The following is a 21757-nucleotide window of genomic DNA, read 5'->3' on the forward strand; positions in this document are numbered from 1 at the left end:
AATCTGATTACAAGTATAGCACTCCTGGCTATCTGGCTAATGAATTGTTCATTAAAACCCCCTGGCCGCTTATAAACATACCATCAAAATACCGGGATTTCCTGTATCTGTACATCTCCCTCTAGCGTAGTTTGTCCATCTGGGAATAAGAGTGGCCAGTGAAAGTTCCAGAAGCTTTTGTATACTTCATATGGAAAAGTACTCTTGAAATAAGATGGATGTATTCACAATTGTCTTCCAAATAAGTACATTTCATTGATTAATGCATGCCTTTTGCAAAGTGTAGACATAATAATAAACTACCTGAAAATCCTTGGATTACTAAAGGCCTACTAAAATCAGGTCTCGGGTGGGAGACCCGAGACCTCGGCATCCGAGACCGAGACCAGCCCTTCCGAGACCGAGACCAGCCCTCCCGAGACCGAGACTCTTGTAGGCCGAGACCAAGACCGAGACCGAGACCTAAAAAAAAAGGCCTCAAGACAGTCTGGAGACCGAGACCAGGTCTCGAGACCTCAAACACTGATAAACAGATATAAAAAGAAATGAACTATTGTAATTCTGGTTATTGTAATGTCTAGGTGATTCAGTTCATGGCATTTGTCATATTGCCGACCACCCCAGACAGGTAATTTAATTTCCATTATACTGGTGTCAGCTTCGAGTTGCACTCCATCCAGAAGAAACTTGCAGGTTTGTAGTTTTTATGCGAGATCTGTATGTAACTAAACAACTGGCATTCTTGAATTGCTGGCTGATCAAGACATTGATGTGCTTGATCTTACTGAGTCATGGATTGAAGAAGGAGACATTACCAGTTTCTCCATAAATCTCGTCAAGATAGAGCTGGTGGTGGTGTAGGAGTATTGTATGAGTCCGGAATGAGAACACATACCACTCCATCTACTGCCGCTGGATCATCTTTTGAGCACATTGTGGTCGATGTCGACTGTCATGATAAATGTTTCTTGTTGATGGTCGTTTATCGGGCTCCAAATGTAGCAATCACTACCTTTTTTATCTGACTTTTCTCAAGTCTTTGAACAGTTCATGTCAAAATCATCTGATTTTGTGATAGTTGGAGACTTTAATATTCACATGGATCAGCCTCAAGCACATGATAGGATTTGTTTTATGAATTTTCTCGAGTCTTGCAATTTGATTCAACACGTAGTATCCCCAACCCATATTAAAGGTCATGTTTTGGATCTTGTTATTACTCGTCCATCTATCGACATTATAGCCGCATATGTCAGACACAAAATGAATGAAATCTTACACCAGCGCAAGTTTAATTCTTTTGTTATCATACGGCCATAGCAGTTTTAATTCCAGATTGATAACCAATAGCATTTATGTACATGTAAGTGATAGTTTAGCATATCCCCGGTCGAAGCGTAAACCGCGAGACAACATTGTAAATAAGCTAAACTAAGCAAGTCCCGGTCGAAGCGTAATCCGCGGACGGTAACTGGCTGCGCTTATAAAGTCCCCGGTCGAAGCGTAAGCCGCGAGACAACAGAATAAGACATTTAAACATAGCCGGTCTCCGGTCGAAGCGTAAGCCGCGAGACAAGTCCCCGGTCGAAGCGTGACCGCTAGACAGCAGTATAAGACAATTAAGCATTGCAAGTCCCCAGTCAAAGCGTAATCCGCAGGACAACAGTATCACACAATTAAACATGGCAAGTCCCTGGTCGAAGCGTAATCCGCGGGACAACAGTATAAGACACTTAAGCATGATCAGTCTCTGGTCGAAGCGTAAGCCGCGAGACGTAACAGCGATTATTAAAGTAAGTCCGGTCGAAACATAACATCGGGTCTAGCAGTAAGTACTAGCATAATCATCCCCGGTCAAAGCGTAATCCGTGGAATAGACATTATTCACGTCACACCCATACGTACCCGTATATAGACTACCCATTCCATCTGGGTTATAAACTGCAAAGTGAACCATAAACATTATACAGACTTTCTATTGATTCCATGTATGTAAGAATTCGTTGATTGCATAGGTTTTATATAGCTATATTGATTCATAATCCTAAGGCCCATGACGGTGATAAGAATGAAATTCCTCTACTAAAAGCCAAGGATCCCATTCAGGGAAGGGCAAAAAACTCCTGAAAACCAAAATGGCTTGTTTATAGTGCTCTGACTTTCTTCAAGTAGCCTGCATGAGGAGAAAAAGGAGGAAAATTCCCTTTCGGCCCAGAACAATTCGGCAACCAAGCAAGAAAATTTCAGGATTGGGTCTCAGAGGTGGACATAAATAAATCCAATGGACCTTCGCTTTGGCGGCATGAAGGGGAGGTGGTGGGCCTTGCAAATTTACAACACTGATTATTTATCCCACAATAAACCGAACAAACCGACCTGGCAAACTGCTGAAACAAAAGTGACCAGCACACACATTGGTTCTGCCTATGAAGCTGTTACCAAACAGCTGGGTCGTAAATCCAGCGCCTGTGTGGTCAGCGGGGGAATTTACTCCAGCAACCCAGCCTAGCAGCAGTAAATTATTTGAAGCCCCAATGGGCCTAAAATGAATTATCAAATCTGTGGATGTTTTTGATCCTGCTATTTCTGATCATTCACTAATAATGTGTTCTTTAAAAATCAGTAAGCCTGTGAGACTGCAGAGATCTGTGGCATTTCGGAGGCTTAAAACATACACTGTGAACATTTTCGTTGAGACATTCTTTGTTCTGCATTTTCAAAGTTTTTGGACGAAACTTCATTACTCGACCCCAACGTATTCACAGCTTTTTACAATTTGGAATTAAGGATGGTTCTTAACAAGCATGCTTCTGTTCAATCAAAGGTTGTTACTATACGGTCGAATACACCATGGTTTACTGAGACCATTAGGAAGGAGAAAATTAAGCAAAAAAACTGGAGCATTGCTGGCAATGTGCTTGACTCACTTTTGACCGGAGAAATATAAAATGCAATGTAATCACGTTGTAAAGATGATCAAGGATGCGAAAGTGCATTATCATCAAACCTTAATCCGTGAGAGCAGGGGTGATTGTCATCAGATTTCTTGTGTGATTGATAATTTGTTTTGCCGTAAGTCAGTTCCTACATTTCCTACTCATAAGTCTTAAGTCGAGTTGGCAAATTGATTCGCAAATTTCTTTCAAGATAAGATCAGCAACTTACGACATATGAGTAGTGTGAGTCAAGGAGATTTTGGTATTCAAGATCCAATTGTTCCTGAAGGATGTAAGCTTAATTTAGGCTCCACTACCTGTGCACAGATCCAGCAAATCGTACACAAGTGTCCTCCAAAAACTTGTGGTGCTGACCCGATACCGACTGCACTTTTAAAATGCTGTCTGCCTGAAATCTGCCCAATAATCACATCTCTTGTTAATTCCTCTATTAACCTTGCAGTTTTTCCAAATGATTTTAAGATGTCTACGTTACTCCCATTCCAAAATCTCGGAGCCTCAAGGCTGATCAAGCCAAGCTGCTTAAGAATTATCAGCCAGTTGCCAATTAACCATTTGTCTCCAAGGTTCTTGAGAAGGTGGTTGCGCAACAACTTACTAATCATATGACCAGGTTTATGTTACATGAACCTTTTCAATCGGCATACAAGCACCATCATGGGATGGAAACGGCTCTTGCCCGCATTCAAAATGATATTTGGAAAAATATGGATGAGGGCAAGGTCTCCATTCTGATATTACTTGATCTAAGTGGTGCGTTTGATATGCTTATCATGACATTTTGCTTCATCGATTAAGGACAAATGTTGGAGTTTCACAAAATACCTTCGATTGGTTTTCTTCTTACCCTAGAGACTGTTTACAAAGAGTTCAAATTCAGTCTTTATCGCCTGATGGTCGGAGTGGATTGGATGTGGGAACCATGAGTGACACCTATACACTTAAGTATGGTGTCCTCCATGGCTCTGTACTTGGACCACTTTTATTCAATGTGTACATGTTGCCATTAGGGGATGTTATTAGGCATCATGGACTGAGTTGTCATTTTTATGCAGATGACACTCAGTTGTATTTGTCAGCACAGCCAACTGCCAGTAACACACAGCAACAAGTGCCAGTTTGGGAAAAATGCTGTGACGACATCAAATGTTGGATGGCGATTAATTTTTTGAAACTAAATAATGATAAGATAGATCTGCTTATCATTGGATCACATACATGTATGTCAATGAGCAAAAATTCCTAGAACTGTTGTGAATATTGGTAATCACAGAGTCCAGAGTCTGGGTGTGATTTTGACAACAAAATGAATATGCAATCCCTCATCAAGAACATCTCTCGCTCTGCAATGTATCACCTGTACAATATAAGCAAAATTAAACGTTTTTTGGTCAATCAGCTACGGAGCAGATTATTCATGCACTTGTTATGTCTCGCATAGACTATTGTAACTCTGTTTTAATAGGTCTATCGGCGTCATCCCTTGCTCCTTTGCAGAGAGTCCAGAATGCTGCAGCAAGGTTACTCACTAATGGCAAGAAATTTGACCACATCACTCCTGCGCTGATGCAACTACATTGGTTGCCAGTAAAAATAGTGTAACTTTTAAAGTGAGTCTCCTGATCTTTAAATGTCTCCACGACAGTGCTCCAAGTTATTTAAGTGATTTGCTTGATGTTAGAATTCCTAATCGACTCGCATGTTCCGCGCTGGACTCGTCAGGCTTACTCTTCCAAAACCTAGGCTGTCTTCTGCTGGCGAGAGGATGTTTTCTATGGCTGGTCCCCCGTCTCTGGAACCAGCTTGAAGTTCATCTTAGAGAGTCTAGGAATGTGGAGAGTTTTAAGACCGGGCTGAAGACGCACCTTTTTAAACAAGCAATTTTAGTTTCTTATTATTGATTTTGATTATGGTACATGTAGGTTATATTTATTTATCTATATTTTGATGTACAGCGCCTAGAAGCAGCCTGATGGATTGGGTCCTTTATAAATGTCAGTTATTATTATTATTTAATTAGAGCTTTCAAGGAAATACATTATCTTATCTTTTGAGCAAGAAACAACCAATACTAAAAATACCTGTGAAATCATTCATCAATAAAATATTGAACAGAAAGTGTGAAAATACCTAACCCTGTCAATTGTTCACATAAATAATTCTGACAATACCGGCCCTGTCAGACAATTGCAAACCATTTTAATGATTGTTTTGTTTTGACTAATAAGGATGAAGTAAACTCTCTCGTATCCAGGTACCAGAGCGTGTTTTACACAGCAGGCGTTATCACTTCCCAGCAGGCATTATCAAATGTTAATACAAGGTCAAGTTGCATGCTGTTGAATAGGAAGACTGTCTGAGGTGTTTATGAATATCCATTAAGAGTGCTATTCTTTGTCTTTGATTGAAGGTGTTTTTATCATTCAAAAGTATTGTGTAGTTTGGTTCAGCAGGAGTGGGGATGGAGCTAAGACCTCTCAATATTTTTTGGTTTGCATTTATAGTGTCACTTTGGATGAGTTGGTTTAATAATTGTGTTCTTCTAAGAAATCTTTTTTTATTGGATTTGGTTTTCTTGGTTTTTGCTTTGCAACCAGAGAAATACATGTAGTTTGATTCTGTATTGAATTTTTTTCTTGCTGTCTTTGTTTTGATGAAGGTGGATAGGAATTGAAGTGGAGGATAGTGGGTTGTATTCCAGAGATAAGAGCAATATACATGTAGACAGCAACAATGCTTGGCAATCTCATTTGGAAGATGTGGTTACCTTGAAATTAGACTGTTTGGTTTAAGACATTCAGTGTGGATGCCTCTTGACATGCTTGAGGTTGGTTTGGTCATATGAAGTAGCCAAACAGTTGTTGGGCCGTGATGCAGTCTTAGTCTTGAAATTGTTCAGCAATACTTTGAAGAGCTGTTTGCGAGGTTCTTGTGAGCTGTTCCTCTGTGGTTGTTAGCTGATGTTGCTGCTCTTCTAGCATACATGTACATGTAGTCTACCGCCTGCAACCTAGGCAGATTACCAACACATATGCATTATTTCCTAGTCTGTTACTTCCTTTCGGTAAATTCTCGATCACTAATAGTGCGCCCTCACTCACTCGCCCCCTACGAAAGCGTCAGTCATGTTCGTCCTCTCTTATTACGTTATGGAACGTGTTGTTCTGGCTCCAAATTTTGGGGATTTTTTCCTTTGCTAACGCGTGTTTTGGTGTTATTCTTTGATTATTTTGCTTGTTTATTTGTTCTGATTCTTGTGAATGGTAAGATTGTTCCTTTTTCAGTCTACTTCTAAATATTTTACCGTTCCCTTTTAAGTCTCGTGCAGGTGGCAGGTTGACCTTGTGTTGACCTGTTTCAGAGTTTACCCAGGTGGCATTGTTGTTTTGACATACGGTAATTGTGCCATAATAAACTGAGTATGTGTGTTTATTTATTCCGTTTTCCTGCATATTTTTTGTGATTTGCCCCAAATTGTGGCATACTTGTTTATGATTATTATTATCAAGAGCAATTGTCTTGCTATTCTCTGATGTTTTGCTTGTTTTTTTTATATCGCCAGGTATTTCAGTGTTTCTTGTTCTTCATATTTGGATACTTGTTGATTTCTTATTGCCGGATTTCGGCGGTTCTTGTTTCTTGACATTTTGAATACTTGCTTTCTGATTTTTTCGTATAGCCAAATATTTTGGTGTCTTTGGTTTTTCGATTCTTCTTCACGTTTTCTGTGTATTAGATAATTGAGTATCTCAAGAGAAATTTGAGTAGTCTTCAACCTGCTTCGAGTATTTGCCCGCTTGCGCGCCAGGGATCACTTAAATAACAGGGACCGTGGGGCATTGGTTTTTGTCCTTGCTAATTCAGGAAATAAGACAGTGGGGTACCCTTATTTGCTCCAGTACTGTACTGTCGAGCACAGGATTTCGCTCTTTGAGCATTGAGTGAAATTTGCAAACTGGTTGTGGCGGTACAGGTGTGGTATCTGGTACTTACGCCGCGTGCCCACTGACCTTGAGATCTGGTATCTCCGGTCTTATTCCGATCCATTACTGCCTTTGGGAGCAAAGTTGAGTCCGCCACTTGAGGGGCCTCTCAGGTGACTCAAAACTTGGCAGACAATAAAAGACCTTGGTGTGCTGACCGGCGCTATATAGAGCATAGCTCTCCCTGCGGGCCTTCGAGCTTTGAGTATCACTGGCCCCTAAGCTCCACTACTGCCTTCTGGAGCATTGCTGAGTTAGTCAGGCAGCTCAAAGCTTGGCATACCGGTACCATAACAAACCTCAGTATTGCCGTAACGCAGGGATTTCTCCGGTGAGTGGGTCTCTTCGAGCATCGAGCAACATGTCTGGCCCATCAAGACTTGAAGGTTTTCATGGTGAAAGAACTATATGAGTAAAACGATTGCGGTTAAGCCGTGGATCAATCTCTTTCTTGAGTATATGTAAATGGCCACTGCCTAAATTGCTAAAAAGGCAACAATTTGCCATTTTCCAATTGAAACCAAGAAATTCTCAATGGGGTGGACAAATATCTACAGGAGGATCGCAGGTCAACGGCAATACCGTACATAACCTTTGTTCACTACATTGGAAACAAATTCTGGTGGGTGTATTAGATCCTAAAAGGCCTTTTGCTTTTTAAGACAACCATCAACCCTTATGGAAAAGATTGATGCCTGGATTTTCTTCATTTTCATTGTAACTGTCAACAACATCAAATTGAATAGAATCAGAATACAACTCAACATCGGATTTTAACTTAACTTTACTGTTTTGAGCTTGAACATCTACTTTGGTCTTTGTACTTGGAGCAGGTGGCCTTCTTATTGGATAAGCTCCTGCACATGAAACACGCTCCTCCAAAACCCTGAGGCATGTTGACCTGAGCACTGTAACATTGGGACTGCTCAAAGTGATGAAAAGTAGAAGCAGGACGTTTGTAAGAGCTCTTAGCCTCTTAGCCTGCTTGACTGCCGCCTCTGCCACCCTCTTCTGCTTCATCTTTCTGGCAGCTTGATTTTCTGCTAGGGTAATCTTGTCATCATCTAAGTCTGAAGTAGAAGCAGGACGTTCATAAGAGCTCTTAACCTCTTAGCCTGCTTAACTGCTGCTCTCTTCTGCTTAATCTTTCTGGTGGCTTGATTTTCTGCAAGGGCAATCTTGTCATCATCTTGGTGTGCAGCCAGTTGATGCTCCTCATACTCCGTAACCATGGCCCAACCGTACATGCTGGAATCAGCCACATGAATCAATTTCTGTCTCTTGTTGATGGTACTGGACAGTGTTGCTTTTTCGACCGACAAGGAGGGGTTGTCAGCACCTAACTGGTCTCCTTCAGTTTAAACCAAGTCTTTGACTTGCTTAGAAAATAATAAATATTGCTCAGTATATTCGTGAATAAAATTCGGGTGAAACAGCGACAATGGAAGTAAAAGGATTCAATCCTTATATAAAGATAAAGTGTGTCTAGCCTGTGCCAGACCAGTGTGAAGTGAATCTCCTATACCCTATGCACCCCCACAAGGGTATGCTACATGCATCACTGAAACTTCCACTACACATTTCTCCAACCATTCACAGCTGTACATTCCACCCTTTATGCTCAAAGAAAACAAATATGTTCTAATTCATACCGGGTCACTCACACTTTCTTTGGTATATATTCATCATAAATGGGTGTGTTCTTTTGATGACTTTGATAAAGTTTTATATTTGGAAATAACTGGTTTTTCCTTTAATAAACTTCCTGACTGAAATGTTTGGTTTCTGGAGAAGTAAGGAGATACTGATATATAAGCCTTTTTGTTGAATACAGGGTACATGTACATGTGTGTGGAAATTATCCACAATCAGTTGATCAAAGTTGCTTTTTTCTTTTGTATCTTTTCAGGCACTGCGGTGAGAACGCTGGTCTACTGACACCATTGTGCTGTCTTGGGAGGGAGCCAGCAGATACACCATGCCCAGCCATTCCACTTTGTCACTCATCTGGTGGTCACTAAAGGACACCATTCAAGTTGATTGGGTGTGCTGATGAACAGTTGACCGACGGAGCAGGAAATTCATTAAGGCAGTAAAGAGGTGAGTTTCTCTCAGGCCATTTTCGTCTTGTCTCAAGAAAGTTTTATGTCGCTGTAATACATGTACATGCTTGCATACATGTGCATGTGCACAGCCACGTTTATTTGTTGCTTACTCACTGAATTCAAATTCACACCATGTACATGTACTTATATCTGACCAAAGGGAAGCCAAATGAATTAGTTTCTTTTTAATTTTGAAAATATTCAACTATTTTTCAACTTTATATTTACCACTTTTCAAATTCTGACTCTAAATAAGTACCAGTTTGCATGTACATGTATGACTGTGGATGTCAAATTTCATTTCATATTGGTTAGTTTCAGGTTTAGTTTCATGTCAGAATAACAATGTCTAATGTCAGTGTTTTTTCTTGAATTGTTCCATACTCAATATTGTAACCCTACTTTAAGGAGAAATACAGTAAAAAGGTACAATGGAGTATCAGTGTACATATACATACATGTACACGTACATTGTATGTACGTGTACATGTACATGTACCTTGAGTTGTCATGGTTGTGTGTATAGCACTTTCTATTGGCTGTAGAGGAAAAAATAAACACTGAACTTTTTTTTTTTTTTTTTTTTTGGCCTGCTGTCTCGGCAGTTATTTTGATATCATCTACTGTTTCTTTAGCTTCCAATGGTGACATCATAATAATATCTTCATTGTCCGTCTTCCTTTCGGCATCTGGTTCCTACTCTCATGGCTTCTGTTCGGTTTCAGTGACGCCCACACACACGCGTTCAAGTACGTTTTCATTCATTTGTTTTTCATTTTGTTTCATGCTCAACTAACCTTCTCACATACCACTTCAGCATGTTGGCATGGAAGGTCTTGACTGTACCATCGCCAAGATCTATACGGTAATCAATGTTTCCGACTTTGGCTAGTACAGGGAAAGGACCTATAACCATAGTAATAGTTTGTTTTGGTCAGTATGTAGGAGTAGTAATACGAGGCCACCGCCATTGAAACTTTGGGCTCAACTTTTTGCATTGTAGCAGTGTTTGTTCACATCTACCGACATTTGCAAATTCTGCTGTGCAATTTCCCATGTCTTTTCTAGACGCTCGCAGCGATCGAGAACATGTTGGTGTGTAGTTTTAACTTTGGGACTTTCAACTTTACCCGTCCAAAGTTCGTGTAATATAGCTATCGGACTATGGACTGTGCGACTGTAAAGTACTTTGAAGGGTGCAAATTTCAAGCTTGAGTGAGGGGTTTCATGATATGCAAAGAGGAGAGGTCCAGGATAGCGATCCCAATCGCGCAGCTATTCTGCGTGAAGCCGTTTCAAAATTAGTTTAAGTACACCGTTCATGCGTTCAACCAAACGGTTGCACAAAGGATGTAATGGAGTAGTGATCATCTGTTTTATTGACAAGAGCCTACTCGTTTCTTTCATGAGATCTGATGTAAACTGTGATCCCTGATCGGAAAGAATTTCAGTTGGGAAGCTGACTCGTGTGAATACATTTACATGTACATATACTACCCTGGTAGTTTCAATACTACTGGTACATGTAGGTAGAGCAACGGCTTTTGGATGCCGCGTAATCAATCAGGGTCAATATGAAATGATCCCCTCTGTCATATTTGGGATGAAGGGGGCCTGTAATGTCCACAGCCACAAGTTTAAATGGCATATCTATAAGGGGCATGTCTCCCAGTGGTACATGTACCTTGGTCACTTTGCCTTTGGAATAGTCCATTGACATATGTCGTAGGAACGACAATATTTCGTGAGCTACAAAGTTAATTACGTTGACTCGATATTTAATAGGAACTACAAGTTGAGGACTCACATCTCCATATTGGAAAGTGGAGGATTCGAACTTCCTATACAACACACCGTCAAGCCAGTAGAAAGTGGAAGTTGATCCGTATTTGTTGCATTTCTGATTGCCCTTCTCTGCAAGTTCTCGTATATGGGCCAACGACGGATCATTAGCTAGTTCGCTCATAATTTCAGGTTTCGAGATGTCTGGAATACTTTCAGGTACCTTAAGTTTCCTTAATGGTCTATCCTGCGCAGCTCGTTGTGTTTGTGTCATTACTGCACATGACATAGTATCGACGCTCCTGTGGTCTATCTCCAAATTGAGTGTTTGAAGAGACACCACTTTGCCAGAGCAGGTCAGGATTATTTGGTGATCTGACACCTGTTATGTTACCTAATATGACGTCGTACACTGTTTGTCTCATGCCAAGCGCGTCAGTCCAGCCAACGAAATAGAATGAGTCTAATTTAATTCTTGCAACTGGAGATACGCGAACAGTTACATCGACAAGAATACACGACTTTTCGGCACCAGTGAGTTGTTTATCGGGAACAAGGTCATGTTTTATGACTATTGAGCTACAGCCGCCGTCGCATATACATTAACTTAACATTTGATGTTGTTAACCCAATCCGTCTGTGACTGGCATCGTAGAACAATCCGAGTTTTTACACGCCATGCTCATTACAGGGAGTCCGTGTCTGCACATCAATGTTGCGTAACCCTCTTGTGTACAACATTCAATGAGTGGCGTGAAATCAGGCAAGGTCGATATACATGTATAAGCTACAGTTTCTGTTGCACTAGGTGGACCACTTTCTCTAGATTTCGTGGCTTTCTGTGTGTTTTGCTCCATGTCACATTCAGCCTCAAAAAGGCCAGTAATTGCTGAAGCTGTCACGTTACAGCGGCTTTCTCAATTTCTTTAAACTTACTGCAGCAGTTACGCGCTATGTGACCCGGTTTGCCACATACAAAACATGTACGGGATGATACATCTCGTAGTGTGTTGGCGTTGGTGATAGGTGTGAATGATTTGGCAAACAGCGCACTATGCATCTGTTTCTGATCTACATATAGGAACCACCTACATATATTTGAATATTGGCCGTACAGTTTATGTTCCCAATAAAGGGAGCAAAGCTGCCGTGAGCATCCGTATACTGCTCTGCAAATTGGGCCATTTCCATAACATTAGCCGGTTTATGCTCTTATAGGAAAAGAGCTACATGTAAATGATCACTGCATCAATTCATGAACTGTTCCCGCAAGAGTAAATCTTTCAGACCGTCATACATGTACATGTATATCTTAGGTACACATGTATTTTGGCCATAGCAACCCAACGCATCAGTAGGTTATCAAGACGGACTGCAAACTGTGGCGCGCTTTCGTCTTTCTCGGGTTTGCCAACCGAAATTTCTCTCTAAAGGCATGCTCATTTAGGTGGAATTGCTTGAGTAACATCTCCTTGAGCATTTAGTATTTGGCTGACTCATCTGAACTTAGCCAAGAATACACTTTGAGAGCTTTGGCTTTCAGGAGAGCACTTATATGTACATTTTTGGCCCACCACTCGGGGTTCCATTCTTCCATGTGTACTGTTCGAAATGCCCTGACATATTGCAACTGCAATCAGACTGCACATTTGCTATCTTGGCAATTGGGCAAACGCAATGGTCGATACCACTCTTCCATAATTCTCTCAATCAGCTTTTGAGGAATTTGTTCCGGCTTAGACCATTTATCCGCACTTCATACATCATCCAAACTGCAATCTGATTACAAGTATAGCACTCCTGGCTATCTGGCTAATGAATTGTTCATTAAAACCCCCTGGCCGCTTATAAACATACCATCAAAATACCGGGATTTCCTGTATCTGTACATCTCCCTCTAGCGTAGTTTGTCCATCTGGGAATAAGAGTGGCCAGTGAAAGTTCCAGAAGCTTTTGTATACTTCATATGGAAAAGTACTCTTGAAATAAGATGGATGTATTCACAATTGTCTTCCAAATAAGTACATTTCATTGATTAATGCATGCCTTTTGCAAAGTGTAGACATAATAATAAACTACCTGAAAATCCTTGGATTACTAAAGGCCTACTAAAATCAGGTCTCGGGTGGGAGACCCGAGACCTCGGCATCCGAGACCGAGACCAGCCCTTCCGAGACCGAGACCAGCCCTCCCGAGACCGAGACTCTTGTAGGCCGAGACCAAGACCGAGACCGAGACCTAAAAAAAAAGGCCTCAAGACAGTCTGGAGACCGAGACCAGGTCTCGAGACCTCAAACACTGATAAACAGATATAAAAAGAAATGAACTATTGTAATTCTGGTTATTGTAATGTCTAGGTGATTCAGTTCATGGCATTTGTCATATTGCCGACCACCCCAGACAGGTAATTTAATTTCCATTATACTGGTGTCAGCTTCGAGTTGCACTCCATCCAGAAGAAACTTGCAGGTTTGTAGTTTTTATGCGAGATCTGTATGTAACTAAACAACTGGCATTCTTGAATTGCTGGCTGATCAAGACATTGATGTGCTTGATCTTACTGAGTCATGGATTGAAGAAGGAGACATTACCAGTTTCTCCATAAATCTCGTCAAGATAGAGCTGGTGGTGGTGTAGGAGTATTGTATGAGTCCGGAATGAGAACACATACCACTCCATCTACTGCCGCTGGATCATCTTTTGAGCACATTGTGGTCGATGTCGACTGTCATGATAAATGTTTCTTGTTGATGGTCGTTTATCGGGCTCCAAATGTAGCAATCACTACCTTTTTTATCTGACTTTTCTCAAGTCTTTGAACAGTTCATGTCAAAATCATCTGATTTTGTGATAGTTGGAGACTTTAATATTCACATGGATCAGCCTCAAGCACATGATAGGATTTGTTTTATGAATTTTCTCGAGTCTTGCAATTTGATTCAACACGTAGTATCCCCAACCCATATTAAAGGTCATGTTTTGGATCTTGTTATTACTCGTCCATCTATCGACATTATAGCCGCATATGTCAGACACAAAATGAATGAAATCTTACACCAGCGCAAGTTTAATTCTTTTGTTATCATACGGCCATAGCAGTTTTAATTCCAGATTGATAACCAATAGCATTTATGTACATGTAAGTGATAGTTTAGCATATCCCCGGTCGAAGCGTAAACCGCGAGACAACATTGTAAATAAGCTAAACTAAGCAAGTCCCGGTCGAAGCGTAATCCGCGGACGGTAACTGGCTGCGCTTATAAAGTCCCCGGTCGAAGCGTAAGCCGCGAGACAACAGAATAAGACATTTAAACATAGCCGGTCTCCGGTCGAAGCGTAAGCCGCGAGACAAGTCCCCGGTCGAAGCGTGACCGCTAGACAGCAGTATAAGACAATTAAGCATTGCAAGTCCCCAGTCAAAGCGTAATCCGCAGGACAACAGTATCACACAATTAAACATGGCAAGTCCCTGGTCGAAGCGTAATCCGCGGGACAACAGTATAAGACACTTAAGCATGATCAGTCTCTGGTCGAAGCGTAAGCCGCGAGACGTAACAGCGATTATTAAAGTAAGTCCGGTCGAAACATAACATCGGGTCTAGCAGTAAGTACTAGCATAATCATCCCCGGTCAAAGCGTAATCCATGGAATAGACATTATTCACGTCACACCCATACGTACCCGTATATAGACTACCCATTCCATCTGGGTTATAAACTGCAAAGTGAACCATAAACATTATACAGACTTTCTATTGATTCCATGTATGTAAGAATTCGTTGATTGCATAGGTTTTATATAGCTATATTGATTCATAATCCTAAGGCCCATGACGGCGATAAGAATGAAATTCCTCTACTAAAAGCCAAGGATCCCATTCAGGGAAGGGCAAAAAACTCCTGAAAACCAAAATGGCTTGTTTATAGTGCTCTGACTTTCTTCAAGTAGCCTGCATGAGGAGAAAAAGGAGGAAAATTCCCTTTCGGCTCAGAACAATTCGGCAACCAAGCAAGAAAAGCTTCAGGATTGGGTCTCAGAGGTGGACATAAATAAATCCAATGGACCTTCGCTTTGGCGGCATGAAGGGGAGGTGGTGGGCCTTGCAAATTTACAACACTGATTATTTATCCCACAATAAACCGAACAAACCGACCTGGCAAACTGCTGAAACAAAAGTGACCAGCACACACATTGGTTCTGCCTATGAAGCTGTTACCAAACAGCTGGGTCGTAAATCCAGCGCCTGTGTGGTCAGCGGGGGAATTTACTCCAGCAACCCAGCCTAGCAGCAGTAAATTATTTGAAGCCCCAATGGGCCTAAAATGAATTATCAAATCTGTGGATGTTTTTGATCCTGCTATTTCTGATCATTCACTAATAATGTGTTCTTTAAAAATCAGTAAGCCTGTGAGACTGCAGAGATCTGTGGCATTTCGGAGGCTTAAAACATACACTGTGAACATTTTCGTTGAGACATTCTTTGTTCTGCATTTTCAAAGTTTTTGGACGAAACTTCATTACTCGACCCCAACGTATTCACAGCTTTTTACAATTTGGAATTAAGGATGGTTCTTAACAAGCATGCTTCTGTTCAATCAAAGGTTGTTACTATACGGTCGAATACACCATGGTTTACTGAGACCATTAGGAAGGAGAAAATTAAGCAAAAAAACTGGAGCATTGCTGGCAATGTACTCGACTCACTTTTGACCGGAGATATATAAAATGCAATGTAATCACGTTGTAAAGATGATCAAGGATGCGAAAGTGCATTATCATCAAACCTTAATCCGTGAGAGCAGGGGTGATTGTCATCAGATTTCTTGTGTGATTGATAATTTGTTTTGCCGTAAGTCAGTTCCTACATTTCCTACTCATAAGTCTTAAGTCGAGTTGGCAAATTGATTCGCAAATTTCTTTCAAGATAAGATCAGCAACTTACGACATATGAGTAGTGTGAGTCAAGGAGATTTTGGTATTCAAGATCCAATTGTTCCTGAAGGATGTAAGCTTAATTTAGGCTCCACTACCTGTGCACAGATCCAGCAAATCGTACACAAGTGTCCTCCAAAAACTTGTGGTGCTGACCCGATACCGACTGCACTTTTAAAATGCTGTCTGCCTGAAATCTGCCCAATAATCACATCTCTTGTTAATTCCTCTATTAACCTTGCAGTTTTTCCAAATGATTTTAAGATGTCTACGTTACTCCCATTCCAAAATCTCGGAGCCTCAAGGCTGATCAAGCCAAGCTGCTTAAGAATTATCAGCCAGTTGCCAATTAACCATTTGTCTCCAAGGTTCTTGAGAAGGTGGTTGCGCAACAACTTACTAATCATATGACCAGGTTTATGTTACATGAACCTTTTCAATCGGCATACAAGCACCATCATGGGATGGAAACGGCTCTTGCCCGCATTCAAAATGATATTTGGAAAAATATGGATGAGGGCAAGGTCTCCATTCTGATATTACTTGATCTAAGTGGTGCGTTTGATATGCTTATCATGACATTTTGCTTCATCGATTAAGGACAAATGTTGGAGTTTCACAAAATACCTTCGATTGGTTTTCTTCTTACCCTAGAGACTGTTTACAAAGAGTTCAAATTCAGTCTTTATCGCCTGATGGTCGGAGTGGATTGGATGTGGGAACCATGAGTGACACCTATACACTTAAGTATGGTGTCCTCCATGGCTCTGTACTTGGACCACTTTTATTCAATGTGTACATGTTGCCATTAGGGGATGTTATTAGGCATCATGGACTGAGTTGTCATTTTTATGCAGATGACACTCAGTTGTATTTGTCAGCACAGCCAACTGCCAGTAACACACAGCAACAAGTGCCAGTTTGGGAAAAATGCTGTGACGACATCAAATGTTGGATGGCGATTAATTTTTTGAAACTAAATAATGATAAGATAGATCTGCTTATCATTGGATCACATACATGTATGTCAATGAGCAAAAATTCCTAGAACTGTTGTGAATATTGGTAATCACAGAGTCCAGAGTCTGGGTGTGATTTTGACAACAAAATGAATATGCAATCCCTCATCAAGAACATCTCTCGCTCTGCAATGTATCACCTGTACAATATAAGCAAAATTAAACGTTTTTTGGTCAATCAGCTACGGAGCAGATTATTCATGCACTTGTTATGTCTCGCATAGACTATTGTAACTCTGTTTTAATAGGTCTATCGGCGTCATCCCTTGCTCCTTTGCAGAGAGTCCAGAATGCTGCAGCAAGGTTACTCACTAATGGCAAGAAATTTGACCACATCACTCCTGCGCTGATGCAACTACATTGGTTGCCAGTAAAAATAGTGTAACTTTTAAAGTGAGTCTCCTGATCTTTAAATGTCTCCACGACAGTGCTCCAAGTTATTTAAGTGATTTGCTTGATGTTAGAATTCCTAATCGACTCGCATGTTCCGCGCTGGACTCGTCAGGCTTACTCTTCCAAAACCTAGGCTGTCTTCTGCTGGCGAGAGGATGTTTTCTATGGCTGGTCCCCCGTCTCTGGAACCAGCTTGAAGTTCATCTTAGAGAGTCTAGGAATGTGGAGAGTTTTAAGACCGGGCTGAAGACGCACCTTTTTAAACAAGCAATTTTAGTTTCTTATTATTGATTTTGATTATGGTACATGTAGGTTATATTTATTTATCTATATTTTGATGTACAGCGCCTAGAAGCAGCCTGATGGATTGGGTCCTTTATAAATGTCAGTTATTATTATTATTTAATTAGAGCTTTCAAGGAAATACATTATCTTATCTTTTGAGCAAGAAACAACCAATACTAAAAATACCTGTGAAATCATTCATCAATAAAATATTGAACAGAAAGTGTGAAAATACCTAACCCTGTCAATTGTTCACATAAATAATTCTGACAATACCGGCCCTGTCAGACAATTGCAAACCATTTTAATGATTGTTTTGTTTTGACTAATAAGGATGAAGTAAACTCTCTCGTATCCAGGTACCAGAGCGTGTTTTACACAGCAGGCGTTATCACTTCCCAGCAGGCATTATCAAATGTTAATACAAGGTCAAGTTGCATGCTGTTGAATAGGAAGACTGTCTGAGGTGTTTATGAATATCCATTAAGAGTGCTATTCTTTGTCTTTGATTGAAGGTGTTTTTATCATTCAAAAGTATTGTGTAGTTTGGTTCAGCAGGAGTGGGGATGGAGCTAAGACCTCTCAATATTTTTTGGTTTGCATTTATAGTGTCACTTTGGATGAGTTGGTTTAATAATTGTGTTCTTCTAAGAAATCTTTTTTTATTGGATTTGGTTTTCTTGGTTTTTGCTTTGCAACCAGAGAAATACATGTAGTTTGATTCTGTATTGAATTTTTTTCTTGCTGTCTTTGTTTTGATGAAGGTGGATAGGAATTGAAGTGGAGGATAGTGGGTTGTATTCCAGAGATAAGAGCAATATACATGTAGACAGCAACAATGCTTGGCAATCTCATTTGGAAGATGTGGTTACCTTGAAATTAGACTGTTTGGTTTAAGACATTCAGTGTGGATGCCTCTTGACATGCTTGAGGTTGGTTTGGTCATATGAAGTAGCCAAACAGTTGTTGGGCCGTGATGCAGTCTTAGTCTTGAAATTGTTCAGCAATACTTTGAAGAGCTGTTTGCGAGGTTCTTGTGAGCTGTTCCTCTGTGGTTGTTAGCTGATGTTGCTGCTCTTCTAGCATACATGTACATGTAGTCTACCGCCTGCAACCTAGGCAGATTACCAACACATATGCATTATTTCCTAGTCTGTTACTTCCTTTCGGTAAATTCTCGATCACTAATAGTGCGCCCTCACTCACTCGCCCCCTACGAAAGCGTCAGTCATGTTCGTCCTCTCTTATTACGTTATGGAACGTGTTGTTCTGGCTCCAAATTTTGGGGATTTTTTCCTTTGCTAACGCGTGTTTTGGTGTTATTCTTTGATTATTTTGCTTGTTTATTTGTTCTGATTCTTGTGAATGGTAAGATTGTTCCTTTTTCAGTCTACTTCTAAATATTTTACCGTTCCCTTTTAAGTCTCGTGCAGGTGGCAGGTTGACCTTGTGTTGACCTGTTTCAGAGTTTACCCAGGTGGCATTGTTGTTTTGACATACGGTAATTGTGCCATAATAAACTGAGTATGTGTGTTTATTTATTCCGTTTTCCTGCATATTTTTTGTGATTTGCCCCAAATTGTGGCATACTTGTTTATGATTATTATTATCAAGAGCAATTGTCTTGCTATTCTCTGATGTTTTGCTTGTTTTTTTTATATCGCCAGGTATTTCAGTGTTTCTTGTTCTTCATATTTGGATACTTGTTGATTTCTTATTGCCGGATTTCGGCGGTTCTTGTTTCTTGACATTTTGAATACTTGCTTTCTGATTTTTTCGTATAGCCAAATATTTTGGTGTCTTTGGTTTTTCGATTCTTCTTCACGTTTTCTGTGTATTAGATAATTGAGTATCTCAAGAGAAATTTGAGTAGTCTTCAACCTGCTTCGAGTATTTGCCCGCTTGCGCGCCAGGGATCACTTAAATAACAGGGACCGTGGGGCATTGGTTTTTGTCCTTGCTAATTCAGGAAATAAGACAGTGGGGTACCCTTATTTGCTCCAGTACTGTACTGTCGAGCACAGGAGTTCGCTCTTTGAGCATTGAGTGAAATTTGCAAACTGGTAGTGGCGGTACAGGTGTGGTATCTGGTACTTACGCCGCGTGCCCACTGACCTTGAGATCTGGTATCTCCGGTCTTATTCCGATCCATTACTGCCTTTGGGAGCAAAGTTGAGTCCGCCACTTGAGGGGCCTCTCAGGTGACTCAAAACTTGGCAGACAATAAAAGACCTTGGTGTGCTGACCGGCGCTATATAGAGCATAGCTCTCCCTGCGGGCCTTCGAGCTTTGAGTATCACTGGCCCCTAAGCTCCACTACTGCCTTCTGGAGCATTGCTGAGTTAGTCAGGCAGCTCAAAGCTTGGCATACCGGTACCATAACAAACCTCAGTATTGCCGTAACGCAGGGATTTCTCCGGTGAGTGCGTCTCTTCGAGCATCGAGCAACATGTCTGGCCCATCAAGACTTGAAGGTTTTCATGGTGAAAGAACTATATGAGTAAAACGATTGCGGTTAAGCCGTGGATCAATCTCTTTCTTGAGTATATGTAAATGGCCACTGCCTAAATTGCTAAAAAGGCAACAATTTGCCATTTTCCAATTGAAACCAAGAAATTCTCGATGGGGTGGACAAATATCTACAGGAGGATCGCAGGTCAACGGCAATACCGTACATAACCTTTGTTCACTACATTGGAAACAAATTCTGGTGGGTGTATTAGATCCTAAAAGGCCTTTTGCTTTTTAAGACAACCATCAACCCTTATGGAAAAGATTGATGCCTGGATTTTCTTCATTTTCATTGTAACTGTCAACAACATCAAATTGAATAGAATCAGAATACAACTCAACATCGGATTTTAACTTAACTTTACTGTTTTGAGCTTGAACATCTACTTTGGTCTTTGTACTTGGAGCAGGTGGCCTTCTTATTGGATAAGCTCCTGCACATGAAACACGCTCCTCCAAAACCCTGAGGCATGTTGACCTGAGCACTGTAACATTGGGACTGCTCAAAGTGATGAAAAGTAGAAGCAGGACGTTTGTAAGAGCTCTTAGCCTCTTAGCCTGCTTGACTGCCGCCTCTGCCACCCTCTTCTGCTTCATCTTTCTGGCAGCTTGATTTTCTGCTAGGGTAATCTTGTCATCATCTAAGTCTGAAGTAGAAGCAGGACGTTCATAAGAGCTCTTAACCTCTTAGCCTGCTTAACTGCTGCTCTCTTCTGCTTAATCTTTCTGGTGGCTTGATTTTCTGCAAGGGTAATCTTGTCATCATCTTGGTGTGCAGCCAGTTGATGCTCCTCATACTCCGTAACCATGGCCCAACCGTACATGCTGGAATCAGCCACATGAATCAATTTCTGTCTCTTGTTGATGGTACTGGACAGTGTTGCTTTTTCGCACCTAACTGGTCTCCTTCAGTTTAAACCAAGTCTTTGACTTGCTTAGAAAATAATAAATATTGCTTAGTATATTTGTGAATAAAATTCGGGTGAAACAGCGACAATGGAAGTAAAAGGATTCAATCCTTATATAAAGATAAAGTGTGTCTAGCCTGTGCCAGACCAGTGTGAAGTGAATCTCCTATACCCTATGCACCCCCACAAGGGTATGCTACATGCATCACTGAAACTTCCACTACACATTTCTCCAACCATTCACAGCTGTACATTCCACCCTTTATGCTCAAAGAAAACAAATATGTTCTAATTCATACCGGGTCACTCACACTTTCTTTGGTATATATTCATCATAAATGGGTGTGTTCTTTTGATGACTTTGATAAAGTTTTATATTTGGAAATAACTGGTTTTTCCTTTAATAAACTTCCTGACTGAAATGTTTGGTTTCTGGAGAAGTAAGGAGATACCGATATATAAGCCTTTTTGTTGAATACAGGGTACATGTACATGTGTGTGGAAATTATCCACAATCAGTTGATCAAAGTTGTTTTTTTCTTTTGTTTCTTTTCAGGCACTGCGGTGAGAACGCTGGTTTACTGACACCATTGTGCTGTCTTGGGAGGGAGCCAGCAGATAGACCACGCCCAGCCATTCCACTTTGCCACTCATCTGGTGGTCACTAAAGGACACCATTCAAGTTGATGGGGTGTGCTGATGAACAGTTGACCGACGGAGCAGGAAATTCATTAAGGCAGTAAAGAGGTGAGTTTCTCTCAGGCCATTTTCGTCTTGTCTCAAGAAAGTTTTATGTCGCTGTAATACATGTACATGCTTGTATACATGTGCATGTGCACAGCCACGTTTATTTGTTGCTTACTCACTGAATTGAAATTCACA

At 40.8% G+C, this 21757-nt stretch overlaps 1 long non-coding RNA gene across 1 annotated transcript in view; it reads left to right on the top strand.

Moving 5' to 3' along the window:
* The window catches only part of LOC147795356 (uncharacterized), a 68306-nt gene extending 46670 nt beyond the window's left edge, over positions 1–21636 (top strand). Inside the window, exons 5-6 of the long non-coding RNA XR_015423981.1 lie at positions 8850–9040; positions 21432–21636. This is a non-coding gene — a long non-coding RNA (uncharacterized LOC147795356). The remainder of the gene's footprint in view (positions 1–8849; positions 9041–21431) is intronic.
* Positions 21637–21757: the final 121 nt, after the last annotated feature.

Source organism: Acanthaster planci, unplaced genomic scaffold (genome assembly GCF_054643075.1).
Source record: "Acanthaster planci isolate LZ-2023a unplaced genomic scaffold, COTS_SCS Contig61, whole genome shotgun sequence".
Classification (NCBI taxonomy): domain Eukaryota; kingdom Metazoa; phylum Echinodermata; class Asteroidea; order Valvatida; family Acanthasteridae; genus Acanthaster; species Acanthaster planci.